The sequence below is a fragment of the Rhinopithecus roxellana genome, chromosome 8 (genome assembly GCF_007565055.1).
Source record: "Rhinopithecus roxellana isolate Shanxi Qingling chromosome 8, ASM756505v1, whole genome shotgun sequence".
NCBI classification, from domain to species: Eukaryota; Metazoa; Chordata; class Mammalia; order Primates; family Cercopithecidae; genus Rhinopithecus; species Rhinopithecus roxellana.
This window is the reverse complement of record NC_044556.1, coordinates 29,962,728-29,979,935: the sequence shown is the minus strand read 5'-3', so window position 1 is coordinate 29,979,935 and position 17,208 is coordinate 29,962,728. Positions and strand designations below refer to the sequence as shown.

The 17,208-nt window shown below is 37.3% G+C and overlaps 1 protein-coding gene across 5 annotated transcripts in view; it reads left to right on the top strand.

Annotated features, from left to right (window-relative positions):
• The window catches only part of VAV3 (vav guanine nucleotide exchange factor 3), a 448,149-nt gene that overhangs the window by 136,055 nt on the left and 294,886 nt on the right, over positions 1-17,208 (top strand). The gene's annotated exons all lie outside the window — the stretch shown is intronic.

Here is a 17,208-nt window from a genome sequence, read left to right as displayed (position 1 = left end):
GCTATCTAACAGAAATATGAGAGCCATAAATGTAAGCCATGTAATTTAAAATTTTCTGGTTGCTACATTTAAAAAGCGAAAAATTAATTTTAATAATATATTTTATTTAACCCAATGCACCCCAATTATCATTTAAATATGTAATCAATATACAAAGTATCAATGAGATATTTTCTGTTGTTTTCCTTATTCTTCCAGACCCAGTTGTGTTTACGCTTATAGCACATGGCAATTCAGACTAGCCTCATTTCAAGTGTTTAACGTGATGGACAGCTCAGACCTAAAGAGAGGAACAGTCATTTAGTCATTTTAGCATAATATATGAAAAGTAATACTTGAATCCTAAAATGTGTTTTATTTCTACTTCCCATCACAGTTAAAGTGTGCCCTATCTAATACTTTTATTTTGTGTTTTTGTATGTTAATGATGCCTATTTTAAATTGGGGCATATTTATAGCTTGATCTGTGGCAACCACAAGCAGTGATGGAGTGGAGAGATTGTTTTCTCACTTCCTTTAGATCTCTGTTTCAATAGACCCTTTTTCTGAACATTTGAAACAAAATAGCAGCATCTACCATTTCTCCTCAGCCTTCTGACAATTTCTGTGCCCTTTATATTGCTTTAGTGTTTTTCCCCATATTTCTTCTTATCCATCTGATATACCATTTATACATTTAAAATTGTTTCTTTTTCTAGCCCCTCCCCCACCATACACTAGAATATGAGCTTTGTTGAGGACAAAAACTTTGTGCTGTATTCACTGCTACGTTACCACATCCTAGAACAGTACTGCGCATAGAAGGTGCTTAGTATTTTCTGAGTGCATGAATAAATGAATTTAAGACCATGTGGCATTCGCTATTGGTGTATGTAATGGAACTGCCATCATCATTCCCCTGAGTGGTCTCCCTTTGGTACTGGCCAACTCTTCCCCACCACACTGCTGTCAGTCAGCTTAAACCTCAGTTCTTCTAGCTAAGACCATGACAGTAGTCTCATTGTGGACTCACTGCCTCCAGCCTTCCCGTATAAGCTATTTGATTGCCAGATGAATTTTTTTTTTTTTTTTTTTTTAAATAGCATCTCTGAACATGTTGATCCCTTGCTCAGAGTTTTCACTTCCTCCCAGTGGTTTATAGTTCTTCACACTTGCTTTTAGGAGTCTCTGAAATATCCTGTACTTATATCTTGGTCTGTTGCCACCTAGACAGTTTGCCTTTTATTTTTAAAATGCTTTCAGTGCTTTCTCCTCTTCTTTTCCTTCGTATCAACTGTGTTTTATTCCTAGACACTTTTTTTTTTCCTATCCTGCCTTGACCAGAACCCCTGACTCAGCTTTTGTTGCTTCCTTTACTTTTCTTTGGGCCACGTTAAGAACTTTAACTTTGAGCACTTCCTGATGGATTGATCATAGAAAGGTTGTGAAATATGAATGGACAATGAAATGTCCTCAAAGCAAGACCCTTGGCATGGTTAACCCTTCCAATGGAGGGTTACTCTGGAATGGAGCATTTGTGGCTGAGAGGGAAATGTGTATATCTGTTGAAGTGCAGGGACTGTCTAGAAAAAAAAAAGGCACTTTATTAATGAACATCCTTTGATAACCTATTCCCTTACTACCTTGTCTTTAAGTGGTGCCAATCAAGAAGGGTCTTTGCACAACTTCTTTAAAGTATACATGTTGTTTTATAGCAAGTAAAAAGTGACCTGAATGCTTTCTAGCATATTGAAGCACCAACTTTTTATGGATTGAATTTAAAGCAGTGATGCTTACTTTCCTAACAGCAAAACATTTACAAGTTTCTATAGAGAACCTTAGGAAGTATTCTTTCTGATTCTATTTTCTGGAATAAATTGTGGATTATATTTTCCTTGAATGTTTGGTAGAATTCACTAGTGAAACCATCTGGACTTGATGTTTTCTTTTGGAAGGTCATTAATTATTAATTTGACTTCTTTAGCTGATACAGGGCTATTGGTATTATCTGTTTCTCCTGTGTGAGTCTGTGTCTTTCAAGGAATTGGCCCATTTCACCTAAGTTATCAAATTTGTGGGCATAGTGTTGTTCATGGTAGTCCCTTGTTAACGTTTCAGTGTCCATGGAATTAGTAGTAATGATCTCTCCTTTATTTCTGATATTGGCAATTTGTGTCATCTTTCTTTTTTCTTGGTTAGCTTAGCTGGAAGTTTATCAATTTTATTGATCTTTTCAAAGAACCATCTTTCGGTTTTATTGGTTCCTCCTGTTGTTTACCTGTTTCCAATTTTATTGATTGCTGCTCTAATATTTAGTATTTCTTTTATTCTGCATGCTCTAAGCTTAAATTGTTGTTTCTCTAGTTTCCTAATGTAGAAGCTTTAGATTATTGATTTTAGATATTTTTTCTGGTTTAATATATGCATTTGATGCTATAAATTTTTCTTTAAGGATAGATTTTTGCTGCATCTCATGCATTTAGACAATTTGTAGCTTGATTTCATGTAGTTAAAATATTTCAAAGTTCATTTGTGAATTTTTTGACTCAGAAGTTACTTAAGAGTGTGTTGTTTAATTAACAGATATCTGGATATTTTCTAGCTATCTTTCTGTTGTTGATTTCTAGTTTAGTTCCATAGTGTCTGAGAACATACTTTATATGATTTCTATTCTGTTAAGGTATGTTTTATTCAGTAATTATTTTTATAACAAAATATGTTACCAGTTTTGTATTTGTTCATAAGCTTGAAGAAGACAAAGTCAGTTTACACAGATGAATTAAATCAGCCTCTGCCCTATAGAGCTGAGTAAATTGGCAAGAAATGCTAGCTCACGCATTTTACTACTGCAATATTCTTTTAATTTTTCCTTTTCTTTGAAAATTATTTTAGGTTTGTGGGTACATGTGCAGATTTGTTACAGAGGTATATTGTGTGATACCAAGATGTAGAGTACAAATAAATCTGTCACCCAGATAGTGAGTATAGTACCCAATAGGTAATTTTTCAGCCCTTGCCCTAATCCTCTCCTTGCTCTAGTAGTCCTCAGTGCCTATTGTTCCCATCCTTATGTCTACATATACCTAATGTTTAGCTTCCACTCATAAGTGAGAACATGCGTTATTTGATTTTCTGTTTCTGTGTTAGTTCACCTAGGCTAATAGGCTCCAGCACCATCTATGCTGCTGCAAAGGGCATGATTTTATTCTTTTTATTTTAGGGCTGCACATTATTCCATGATGTACCACAGTTTCTTATCCAGTCTCCCACTGATGGGCACTTGGGTTGATTTCATGTCTCTGCTATTGTGAATAGCGCTGCAGTGAACGCACAGGTGCATGTGTCTCTAGGTAGAATAATTTATTTTCCTTTGGTTGTATATCCAGTAATTGGATTGCTGGATTGAATGATAGTTCAACTTGACTCTTAGTTCTTTGAGAAATCTCCAAACTGCTCTCCACAGTGGCTGGACTAGTTTACATTTCCATCAACAGTGTAAAAGTGTTCTCTTTTCTCCACAGCCTTGCCAACATTTGTTGTTTTTTGTCTTTTTAATAAAAGCCACCCTCGTTTTGATGTGCATTTCTCTGATTAGTGATGTTGAACATTTATGTTTGTTGGAGACTTGTATGTTGTCTTTTGAGAAGGGTCTGTTCATGTCCTTTGCTTGCTTTTCAATGGAGTTATTGTTTTGGGCTTGTTGATTTATTTAAGTTCCTGATAGATTCTGGCTATATAGACCTTTGTCGGATGCATAGTTTGTGAGTATGTTCTTCCATTCTATAGTTTGTTTACTCTGTTGATAGTTTCTCCTACTGTGCAGAAGCTCCTTAGTTTAATTAGGTCCCATTTGTCAATTTTCGTTTTTGTCGCAGTTGCTTTTAAGTACTTGGCCATGAATTGTTTGCCAGGTCCCATATTGAGAAGAGTATTTCCTAGGTATTCTTTTAGGATTTTTACAGTTTGAGGTCTTACATTTAAGTCTTTATCCATCTCGAGTTTATTTTTGTATATGGTGATAGGTAGGAGTCCAGTTCCATTCTCCTGCTGCATATGGCTAGCCAGTAATGCCAGCACCATTGATTGAAAAGGGATTCTTTTCCCCTTTTCTTATTTTCACTGACTTTGTCAAAGATCAGATGGTTGTTGGTGTGCAGCTTTATTTCTTGGTTCTGTATTCTGTTCCATTGGTCTATGTGTCACTTTTTGTACCAGTACTATGCTGTTTTGGTTACTGTAGCCTTGTAGTATAGTTTCAAGTTGGGTAATGTGATGCCTTTGGCTTTGTTCCTTTTGCTTAAGATTGCTTTGGCTATTTGGGCTCTTTTTTGGTTCTGTATGAATTTCAGAATAGTTTTTATCTAATTCTGTGAAAAATGACATTAGTAGTTTGATAGGAGTAGTGTTCAATCTGTAAATTGCTTTGGGCAGTATGGCCATTTTAATGGTACTGATTTTTCCAATCAGGAAATGTTCCTTCAATGCCTAGTCTATTGAGAGTTTTTATCATGAAGGGATGTTAGATTTTATTGAAAGTTTTTTTCTGTGGCTATTGAGATGATCATATGGTTTTTGATTTTAGTTCTATTTATGTGGTGAATGACATTTATCGATTTGCATATGTTGAACCAACATTGCATCCCAGGAATAAGGCCTCCTTCATCCTGGTAAACTAACTTTTTGATGTGCTTCTAGAGTTGGTTTGCTAGTATTTTGTTAAGGATTTCTGCATCTATATTCATCAGGGATATTGGCTTGAAGTTTTCTTTTGTTTTGTTTTTCAGCCATTGTTTCTATGCCAGGTTTTGGTATTAGGATGATGCTGGCTTTGTAGAGTCAGTTAGGGAGGAGTCCTTTCTCCTTGATTTTTTGGGAATAGCTTCAGCAGAATTGGTACAAGTTTTTCTTTGTATGTCAGGAAGAATTTGGCTGTGAATCCATCTGGTTTTTTTGTTGGTAGGTTTCTTATTACTGATTCAATTTCAGAACATGTTATTGGTCTGTTCAGGTTTTCAATTTCTTTCTGGTTCGATCTTGGAAGGTTGCATTTTTCTAGGAATTTATTTCCTCTAGCTTTTCTAATTTGTATGCATAGAGGTATTCATAATAGTCTGAGGTTCTTTTATGTTTGGTAGGATCAGTGGTAATGTCATTTTTGTCATTTTTGATCATGCTTATCTGCATCTTTTCTCTGTTTTTGTTAATCGAGACAGTGGTCTAACAATCTTATTTATTCTTTCAAAGAACCAACTTTTGTTTTTTGTTGACTCTTTAGATGCGTATTTGCATCTCAGTTTCATTAAGTTCTACACTAATTTTATTTCTTTTCTTCTGCTAGTTTTGAGCTTGGTTTGTTCCTGTTTTTCTAGTTCCTCTAGGTGCAATGTTAGATTGTTAATTTGAGATCTTTTTAACTTTTTGATGTAGGCATTTAGTGCTATAAACTTTCCTCTCAACACTACTTCCATTACATCCCAAGTATTTTGGTATGTTGTAACTCTGTTTTCATTAATTTCAAAGTTTTTTTTTGATTTCTGCCTTCATTTTGTGTTAAAATAATTCAGGAGTAAGTTGTTTGAATTTATTGAGACTTGCTTTATGGCTAAACATATGTTCAATGTTAGATTATGTTTTGTGTGTCTATGAGAAGAATGTGTATTCTGTGGTTGTTGGGTTGAGTATTCTGTCGATGTCTATTAGGTCCAATTCGTCAAGTGTTAAGTTTCAGTCCATAATTTCTTTGTTAGGTTTCTGCCTCAATGATCTGTCTAATGCTGTCAGTGGAGTGTTGACATCTTTCACTATTATTTTGTGCCTGTCTGTCTTTTCATGGGTCTCTAAAAACCTGTTTTATGAATCTGGATGCTCCAGTGTTAAGTGTATATATATATTTAGGCACCATGCCTGTGTTTCCCTAGCCCTAAGGGATGTCCTAATGGGCTGTGCTTCCCCGTCCCTTAGGGGCAGCCTGAGCTGAAGGTTAGATTGCCAGGAGACCTGCAGAACTCTGGAGGTCTGCTGGTCCTCTGTGCTTGGCACAGTCAGAATGGGTTGTGGAGTATGTCTGTAGGTGGTCTGTTGATGTAAGAGGTCAAGGGTGGGGGATCTTTGGGCAGAGCAGTGATGCTGTGGGTATGCAGATGGTATGGTGCCTATTGCCCAGGGTTTTTTGCCCCAAAGACAACTGTGGGGACCTCCAGCTTGCTCTTCATTGACTGGTCTCCTTCTGGTGGCTGCTGCAGAACCTGTCCCTACCTGCTAGTTTTTTCCCAAACTTTCTTTGCCCAGATCATTGGGCTGTTAAGTGTTCTAGGCCATGAGGCTACATTGGACAGAGGCTGCAGCTAGCAGATAGGACACACTGTTCCCAGACCAGCCCGCAGAGGGAGGCATGCCCAGCTCTCACACCAGCCCACAAACTGCACATCTCACTCTTTTCAGTGTTCAGAGTGGGTGCTCTTTCTCTGCTTGAAGAACAGCCATATATCTCAGCTTGCCACTCCTGAGCCATCTGCTCTCAACTGGGGGGTTGGGACGGGTCTGAGGCTTTGTCCTCTAGCTAGTTGGCACCAGCTGTGCTAGGGTAGCCATAGTGCTCCTAGGCCTCCAGGAAAGCACTTATGTGGGGCCACTGGCAAGGCACTGAGGCTGGGTAATGGAACCTGTGCTGTGTGCATGCTCTTGTGGGAGCAGCCAGGCAGGGGCCTTGATAGGGGCTGGTGGACAGGGGAGCATGCAGTACAGATGTGCCCCAGTCCTGCAGAACATATAGCCCTACTCTCTCCTGGCCTAGCAGTCAGCAGGGGTTACAGCTACTTGGAGGAAGATGGAGAGCCTTGAATGATGGGTGCCTATTAGAGCATTTTGCTGTACCTGCCATATGTGCAAAATCCCTGGGTTCCATGCAGGCTGGAGCTCTGTCTGTTCCTACTCTCTGGATGGATGCCCCTGTAAGTTCAGAAGCCTGTGGGGGTCATAGGATCTCCTGTAGCTAGGATCCCAGAGGTCCGTGGTGAGAGTAGGTTGTCCCACAGTCACTTCACTCACTTCTTCCTTAGGAGCTGTCCCAGGCCAGGAACTAGTCCTGGCATTCAGCAACCCCATGCAGGGTTCCCAGCTTCCTTCCTCATCAGTCTTGGTGTCTGCATTTCTTCTCTATTGACTCTCAGTGCTTTCTCTCCAAAGATCTGTTCGAAGTATGTTGGTTTACTCAATATTTTGGTCTCTCTTGTTGGGAGAGGGGCTTCCTGGATGCATCTAGTTGGCCATCTTGTCCCTACTCCTCCTGTTAAGGTATGTTTTGTGGCCTGGAATGTGGTCTGTCATGATGACTATTCCATGTGAACTTGATCAGAATGTGTATTCTGCTATTGTTCAGAGTTATCAAATAACTTGATCTAATTGACAATACTCCAGATTGTCAATAGACTATTCCACATTTCCTATAGTTATTTTCCTGTGTCCTTACTGATTTCATGCAATGGAACATTTTAAAAATTCCTGCCTTAGAGCACTGCACAGGGCCCAGTGGTTTAAGAGTTATGAGAGCTAATCCTGAAAGGGGCTAATTTATGACTTGAGAACATCAGAGACATAGGGTACAAAAGACATTTACAACAAGTATATTGGTATTTGAATCATTTACAGGTGTATCATGCATTTATTCCCCTTTAAGGGATGTTTGTTTTGTGTGTGTCCATAAGGGTACAATTTTTAAATGTAAAATGGGTTTATATATGGCCACACAAAATTGCATAATAAGAAAACAAGAATTATTTACACCAAATTATTGACTATAGTTAAAACACCTGGTTCTTCTTTAGTTCCCTATAGTTTCTAAATATCTTAAAGTGAGTGAAAGTGTTTTACTTTTGAAAAAGAACTAAAAGTATATTATAGTTTATTGAGATCTGACACTGTCTCATGTGAGCAATGAACCTGAAGAGTGGACACTATGAACAAAATTGCATGTGAGTAAGCATTGCCATAGCTAGTGTTTGATTACTTGTAGTAATCAAGGAAGAACTTGAATAGAATTATTAATTAAGAATCATGTAATAATTCTAGCACCATTTTTGAAGCCACCCTTGTCATCCGAATAGCACCCTAGACCTTTGCTAGCTTCACAATAACAAGAACGTTTCACTATTGCTTGGTGGGGTTACAGAGAGTGAAGTAGGCACTGACCACACAATAAACACACTGTATAATTGATTCCTGGATATTCAGAACTCATCTCTGGCAACAGAGTATGAACTTTTGGAAAAGATAAACCTAGAATGTTGTAGGTAAGTATAGATATACGTAAGTACAAATTAGAAAAAAAAAATTCTAAAATTTTGTTAGTTTCAGTTATAGTTAAAAAAGTATAGAAGAGAGATTTGAACAAATACATGATAGTATTTTCTTTAGAAATGGTTGGTCTATCATCATTTAAAAATTATGTTATGAAGATGACTTCTTTCTTTAAATCTTATGAACCAACCTCTGTTAGCTTCAAACTTTTCTTCTATAGTTTCCTCACCTTTCTCAGCCTTCATAGAATGGAAGAGAGTTAGGGCTTTGAGTTATGCTTTGGCTTAAGGGAATGTTGTGGCTGATCTGATCTATCCAGACCATGAAAACTTTCACTCTGTCAGTAATAAAGCTGTTTCACTTTCTTATCATTTGTGTATTTACTGGAGTAGCAGCTTTAATTTCCTTCAATCACTTTTCCTTTACATTCACACCTTGTCTAACTGGCACAAGAGGCCTAGCTTTTGAGTTGCCTCAGCTTTTGACATGCCTTCCTCGCCACGCTTAATGTAAATGTTAATGCTTGATCTTCATAATTATTTTATCTTTATGATTTTTTGCTACGATTTTGTAGTTGCTAAAAAATATCATGTATTTTTCATTAGGTTTTCACTGTTATATCAAACTTTTTAAAGCTTTTGATAGTGAAAATTCCAAGCACACAAAATAGAATAGTATGGTTCTTTGAATCATAGTCCTTTTTCTAGCATGAATGCATTAGTTACCGATTTGTGTATGTTATATGCTCTTCCTAACTTATGATTCAGCAGTTTACATTTTGTGCAATGTAACCAATGGCTAACATTTTCTACAGCGTTACTGTTTTTAAAATTTCCATAGCTTAAATATGAATGTTGAAGCATCAACACTTTGGAAAACATAAATTAATTGCAAGGTAGGCACAAGGGAAGCCATTTCTACTGAGGTGTCAAAGACACCTATTATACTACATCCTGGATATTAGACAGTTGGAAGAGTTCATAAATTAAAAAAAAAAAAACTTTAGTAATTTAGAGTTTGCATTTTAAATTATTTTATAAAAGACTCAGATAAAAATGAAAATGATTATTTTGAAAATGCTGCCATGAAGAAACAGGAGGCAGTCAGTGGGACTGCCTTTTGGATTGCTGTGAGACTTGCAAGTCATTGTTCATACTGTTAAAGACCCGGTCCACGAATTCCAAACATTTTCAAAGGTTCTTCGTGTTCTTATCATTCTAACTGCTCTGCTGATGCATTTGATGACTCTCCAGGCACCTGCTTGTTCACAGTCAGTCTATATGCTTCCTCCAGCATTATATTTAGAAGCTGAAGGAGAGAGACATCTTTAATTACCATCTTCTAATTTCCAAGAGGAGGGAACTAAGGTCCATTAGTCCATTAGATCATTAGCAATGTTTCCCTGTCCATTCTCGTGTTGCTCTCATAACCAGATCAGTTCCCATGGCTGCCAAGTCCTTGCCATCCCTTCACGGCCACTTCCATGGTTACTTGCCAAATCAGACTGACTTTACTTCACACCTGGATGACTGCATTTGCTTCCAAGCTCATCTTGTTGTTTTAAGTCAATCCTGTGATCCAATTCAATAAGTTCTTATGGGTTGAATAGATGTTGTAGGCAAGGCTGTGGTTTAGGTTCTGTATCAGTGATTGGTCAAGATTCCACAAGGAGCTTTTCCAAATGTGGGGTGATTTTACATACCTAATCTCAGCAGAACCTTTCCACTGAATTGTGGGAAAAAATTCTGATTTTTACTGTGGTTACATGAGAATATGTCTAAAACGAATGTAAAGCTATTAAGTGTATATTGAGGTCTGTTATATACTAGTATGATGCTGGGAGCCAGAATACCCCAAAAATAGAGGTTTAAAACATAAGGTCTGCTCTGAATATGTGTACATTCTCATTGTGGATAAAATATACTCATAAATGTGCAAGGAAGGATATATCCAAATACTCAAATGAACAATATGAACAAAAGGGCAAAAAAGCAATGGAGAGAAAACTAAGAGATTAAAGATGAAGTAAAGCTTGAGATGAACTATTAAGGTTAAATATGAATTGTGAGGACAGGAAAGATCATTCCAGAGAAAAATATTGGGAATAAACATTGTAATAAACATGGAAGAAAAATTTCTACTTATTCGAATTTGCCTGTAAAACTGTACCTATCTTTGCTCATCTTGCATTTCTCTGTCAATTTTGATAGCCTTTTCTTTTCTGAAATGATACTAAAACAGTTTCAATTCACTCAGTTCCATTGACATCGAGTTGGTAATATCAAATTGGTATTATTGTATAGATATTGTATATATTGCATATATTATTTTAAAGTATTTTCCACATATTTTTTCATGTATTGTTTATACAAACAATTTAAAAGACTATACTGAAAAGTCCTAATATTATTTAAAAAAAAACTCACAAAACCCTAAAATTTTTACTATCATTTACCTACTGTTTTAGCAAGACCTTATTACTGGTTAGGCATCCGAAATAGAAAATCTGAAATCCAAAACACTTCTGGTTCCAAGCATTTCAGATAAGGGATACTCAACCTGTAGAAGTATTTGTGGTTATTCCCCACATCTGAGCTTTACTTATATTGAGTGAAGATTTTAAGTGGAAGTCACTATCACAAGTTTTGGGATAATCAGCTAGTTTTAATCAGCTAGTTTTAAACTAATAAAGATATAACGTGATATACAAATTAAACTTAATTTGTATAAGCCAGCTGTGGTGGCTCACTCCTGTAATCCAACACTTTGGGATCCTCCTGAGGTGGGAGGATTGCTTGAAGTCAGGAGTTCAAGGCCAGCCTGGTAACATAATTGTCGCCCTTTGATTGCCTGGGGCCAGCATTGCAGGTGGTAAAGAATTTACCAAGACAATCATAGGTAAAGAAAAGCAGATTTATTAGAGAAAGAGCAAAGATATGTTGGAAGAGTATGACAGGCAGCACAGCAGAGAAGGGGATATCTGCAAAGAGGCAGGAGCTGGAGGGATGTTTTATAGGGTCATGCTGGAGGGGGGCTGTGTGCAGAACGAGGTCATGCTGTTGGGGCTACCTGTGGAGTGAGAAGTGGTTGTGCCAGTGGGTTGTTTGTGATAAGCTGTCTCTTAGAGCAATTGTTCTCCCCACCTGGAACCCCTACCTCGTTGTTGCTTACTTATATTATCAGGACTCCACAATAGTGAGACCCATCAGTATTTTTTACAAAGTTAGCTGATCATGGTGGTCCATGCCTGTTGTCCCAGCTTCTCAGGAGGCTGAGGCAGGAGGATCTCTTGAGGCCAGGAACTGGAGGCTGTAGTGGGCTATGATTGCATCACTGCCCTCCACCCTGGGTGATAGAGCAAGACTTTGTCTCAAAAAAAAAAAAAGAAAGAAAGAAAAAAGTCTGTAATTTTGTCTTATTCACTAAATAGTGCATGGTCTTATGTGCATGAGAAACTCATAGTTTCTAGAACCTCTTTTCTGGTTGTCAGACTTTTGTGACAATGGCCGTTAAAGCCTGCTGAATTTTAAAAGGTGAAAGGAACTTTTCTTCAAAGGAGAATCTAAATCTTTGGTTAAGGAGTTTTAAGTAGTTTTGCTCATTAACATGGAGTGCTTCTATATACTGTTTCACTTAAATTTAGTTCTTTAAATGAAATAAAACTTCTATATACTGAGTAAAATAGCAGTATCTTATCTCTCAGTTGCTTGTGGGAAAAATCATTCCAAAGGGATGTATGAAAGGCCCCTTGTTTGTTCTGATTAAATGATATGGAGCAAATCTGTGATCTATTTTGACATTGAACATATTCCATAATTAAAAGCAATGTAAGCCAGACTGACATTGTAAATATTGATTTTACGATTTAAAAATTGAGGTTTCACATTTTTTAGTTCTTATACATGCATTTGACTTTCTAGGTGGATGTCTTAGGCTAAAGTAAATAAAGTCAACTTTGTTAGGCTACTTGTGACTGCAGCTGACAAATGCCCCCATTATGAGGAAAATAAAAAACCTGTGGTTATTTTACAGGAAATACTGTACAGGACTGTGGTCTGCAAAGGAAATGCCCACACAGAAACTAAAATACTGTTAGTACTTAATGGTGTACTTTATGCTTGAAGTAAAAATGAGTTGGTATAAATAAACTTTACTCTCCTAGTTTTTATGTTCAGAATTAATTCTAATAAACTTTAATGTAGAGCATGGTAATGACTTTGTATTTTTACACAGCTTGCTGACAGAATGCAGCTAGGAGAGGAGCCCACATAAAAGGTATATAAATCAGGGGAACAGATGGTTGAGGGACAATTGTTTGACTTTAACAATATCATACAATGAGTCAACCCAGATTTAAAATACAATAGTGCTGTATTAAGCAACACTATCATCCCCTTTCATTTGCTCTGGAGACTAGCAGTAGATTTGTAATTGTCCTATTGTAATTCTTTTCACAAATCATTTAGTTTATTTTACTAACATCTCTCTGTGTAATTGGCTCATCATGGCAAATGGACCAATTTACATGGCTGGAAAGGAGAGCAGAGTGTGCATGCTGCTCTCCAGCATCTGTAATTTGTTATGTGAGAAGCTTCTTGTTAGAATTCTTGACATTTACTCACCTGCATAAAATAGGGCTGAAAGGGGCTTTGCAAATGATGTAGTCCAGACTTCTCATTTTGCAGGTGTATTCCAGAAGTAAGTTGATGTTTTCGACATTGATCATTTGTAGACAGGATAATGGCCTCCCTAAGATGTCCATATGTTAACCTTGAAACTGATGAATATGGTACCTTACATGGCCAAAAGGACTTTGCAGGTGTGATACAGACAAGGACCTTGAGATGAGTAGATTATTTTGGATTATCTGGGTGGGTCCAATGTAATTATATGGGTCCTGAAAAGCAGAGAACCTTTTCCACCTGACTCAGAGAGAGATGCTCCATTGCAGGCTTTGAAGATGGAGGAAGAGGGCTATGTGTCCATAATATCTGGATTTTGGACAGTCTCTGGAAGGTGGAACAGGCATAGAAAAGAATTATCTGATAGAATTTCCAGAAAGGGATACTACTCTGCCAACCCTTTGATTTTTGTACGTCAAAAATTCAACATGCGTGATTTTCTGACTTACAGAAATGTAAGATAATAAGAGTTGATTTAGGCCACAAGTTTGTGGTAGTTTGTTACAGCAGTATAGAAAACTACTATACTCAGTATAGAAAACTAATATACTCAGTATAGAAAACTAATATACTCACTATCTTAGAGGATAAGGCGTGCCTAGACCTCAGACCTTCTGCCTTACAGCCTAGGTCTTTTCTCAGGTGGTAAGTGCCCTTTATGTCACTGAATCTTGTACCCTTGAAAGGCAGAAACAACTTCACTCTTCTTCCCCAATATTTAACGCAAGAAGAGACAAAAGAGAGCCACCCAGAAAGTGCTTTTTAACTGATGTCTAAGCACCAGATGTTCCAGAGAGGAACTGAGTGCCAGAATGAATCTTGCTGTGTACTATTTAGCCCTTCAACTTGACTCACCAACACTGTCTTGATTCAGGAGTATCCAGAATGCTGCCCAGAATGCCCAGCAATTTTGTGACTGTGTGTCTTGGGGTGTGTTTAAGGGAGGAGACCACCCCTCATATTGTCTTATGCCCCATTTCTGCCTCCAAAGAAAGAAAAAGTAAAAACTAAAAGGCAGAAATGAAATCCACAAGCAGACAGCCCGGCGCCACACCCTGGGCCTGGTAGTTAAAGATCCACCACTGACCTAATTGGTTATGTTATTTGTAGATTACAGACATTGTGTAGAAAAGCACTGTGAAAATCCCTGTCCTGTTTTGTTCGGATTGAATTACCAGTGCATGCAGCCCCCAGTCATGTACCCCCTGCTTGCTCAATCAATCACGACCCTCTCACACGCACCCCCTTAGAGTTGCGAGCCCTTACAAGGGACAGGAATTGCTCACTTGGGGAGCTTGGCTCTTGAGACAGGAGTCTTGCTGATACCCTGGCCAAATAAACCCCTTCCTTCTTTAACTCAGTGTCTGAGGAGTTTTGTCTGAGGCTTGTCCTGCTACATGTTGAGTCTGGTCTTGACTCCTGTGTCCCAGATATCTTTGGGTGGATGTACAGTTGTTAGGCCCTTCCAAGTAATTCTCAAGCCTCTGGTTGGTCTAGAGTAGGAATTGACCATTAACTAGTATGAAATAAATTCAAGGTACTAATAAAAACATCTTTTAGCTCCCATTTGAATTTTGATTCTGACTTCTCATAAGGTCCTTTATTAAAAATTTTAATCACTCACAGAAATAAAACTGTTTCAAATAAAATCAATGGTTAAAAAACCTGAAATCGGATAAGAGCAAGGACATAATTCCTCAAAAAACCTAATCCAGGAACTTCAGATATGTTTGGTGTCATCTGCCAATGCTGATTTGTTGGTAATAGCTTTCTGGAACATTATTGGAAAGGATTCTGTGGCCAAGTTCTTGATCGAGTAAAATGAGTTCTTTGATCATGTCTGATTTGGGCAGCTGGGGCAATGCTAATCTACTTCCTAGAGTTTTCTCTCCTTGTGTCGATCAATTGTTAATCACTGTTTCTTGGGTGTGATATTTCAGCCAGTTATAAATCCATCCAAATGAACTATATCCCACTCACATTTTTTTCCTAGGATCTAGGTGGGAGATATACACCCTGAGCAGTGTGATGAGAGTTTGAAAATGTGAAGTACAGGGAACAGTGACCTCATTTGTAAGTTGTTCTTTAAACTCACACCTGGGAAATAAGGAAGGAAGAGGAATTTGAGAGAAGGCAACAACTAAGTGTCAAATAGTGCTGTTCTTTCCTTTCCTTAATAGTAGTAAGTAGTTCTTTCACGTTACCTCTGCCTGGCTTAGTCACAGAAAATTTTATTTAGCTGAGAGGGCCCTTGACTGAATGTTGTCATAGATAGTTCAGGGTAGAAAACAAGTAGATAAAACTAAAAATATATGTATATTAAAATGTTGGGGAGAAGACAAGAAATACACAAAAGGAAGTATGAGAAACTATTATAGCATACTAAGTTTTAGGTCATTCATATTTTTTTACTAAATATTTTTATAAGATTTATACAGCAAATGGTAGATACAATTAAAATATTATAATTTTTAATATAAAAACTGAAACAAGTGATAGTATTTAGTGCTTAGATATTAAGCTGTTTATCTGCTTTAAAAAGTATAGACTCAGTCTGACATTACGCCTTTATTTTCTATTTGTTTCTTTCTTTACATTAATACTGGTTTCAAATTCTACCAGCAAAATCAATTTGATTACTGCAGACAGGAGTTCGAAGACTTCACCTTTGTAGCCTCTGTAACAAGGCCTTTTGTGAGAGCACTTTGGCTGTAATGATCAGTTGACCTGTTTGTTGAGTATCATAAAGCTTAAGTGCCTGGAATAGCCCTTGACTTTCACTAACATTGGAAGTTCATCAGTAAACAGTTTGCCAACTGTTTGCCAGTGAACTGCAGTACACTAGAGCAATAATGAAAATGTGACCTCATACCTTTTGTGGCAATTTTCATTTTTTCCAAAAATGACACTTTTTTGCATTGAGCTCTACTGTGAACTATAAGGCAGGAGGGCTCATATTCTTATTACCACTGTTTACAAATATAAAGCTCAACTCGGAAGGATTGATGACTCTCTAAGCCTAGTAAGCAATGAGGTAAAGAGAAACAAATATTCAGCCTTAGGAATGTGAGTTATAACTTACAGTTAAGTATTTTCAGTCTTACAGGTTTCAAATCTGTGTAGCAAGTAGCATAATGGAGCAAATGATTCCTTTCCTCCAGCTTGCCTATTATAACCTTATCGTGTAGATAGGGATTTACAATATAGTAAACATGTAGATAAATTTACAACATTGTAAGGCAGTATTTGGTAAGTAGTGGAAGTTAGTAGATTTAGCTCTGTAAGTTAAATCTACTAACCTTAAGACAATGACAAGATAAACTTGTAGAAGTGGAGACCTTGTTATTGCTGATTCCACATTTCATTAAGAGTACCTATGCCTCTCTATGCAGTCTCATCTATTACTGTTGCTGAAGGGGATAAAGGATTATAAGAAATGATTCCTTTCCTCCAGCTTGCCTATAACCTAATTGTATAGATAGGAATTTACAACACAGTAAATTTGCAGCATTGTAAGGCAGTATTTGATAAGTGTCTTGACAGTGTCAGACATAATAATCTGGTTTGTCCAGATAAATACAAAATGGAGGGTCAGCTTTGGCCTCCATAAGCAGGAAGAAATTCAAGTAGGAAGTAAATTTTAAGTTGAGCTTTGAAAGGTGACTGAGATTTGGATAGGCAGATATTTTGTGAGAGGGTATTTTATTGTGATGGAAAGCAGAGGATTTTATTTGGGCAGAGGCATTGAGGTAGGAAAGTTCAAAGCATTTGCAGGTAGGGGGTAGACCAGTTTGACAGAATATTTCTGTGGGAGAGTGGTTATACTCATTACTTCATATGGGAATGAGAAAGTACTGGATTTTTCTCTATCATGAGCCTGCCTATATTTCCTTCCTCTTCAATTTGTTAAGGAGGAATAAGATCAGGCAGTTTTTTTCCCACGAGGGTACTATCTTTGACATTAATCCAAGTATTTGGTAAAGGGTAATTATATGGATAATTTTGGTTTTTATCTTTTTTTCTTTCTGTTTCTGTATTCCATAATTTTTTTAAACAAATTAAAACCTGTAGAAAAGGTACAAGCATATGCAATAAAGACCCGTAAGTGTGATGCTACTTGCTACACAGCCATTTTAGACCAACCTATCTGTACGTGGCAGCCCTGCCTGTTTGCATATAATTTAGATCAAGGGTCAGCAAACGTTCTCTGTAAAAGGTTGGACAGGAAATATTTTAGGCTTTTTCGGCCATA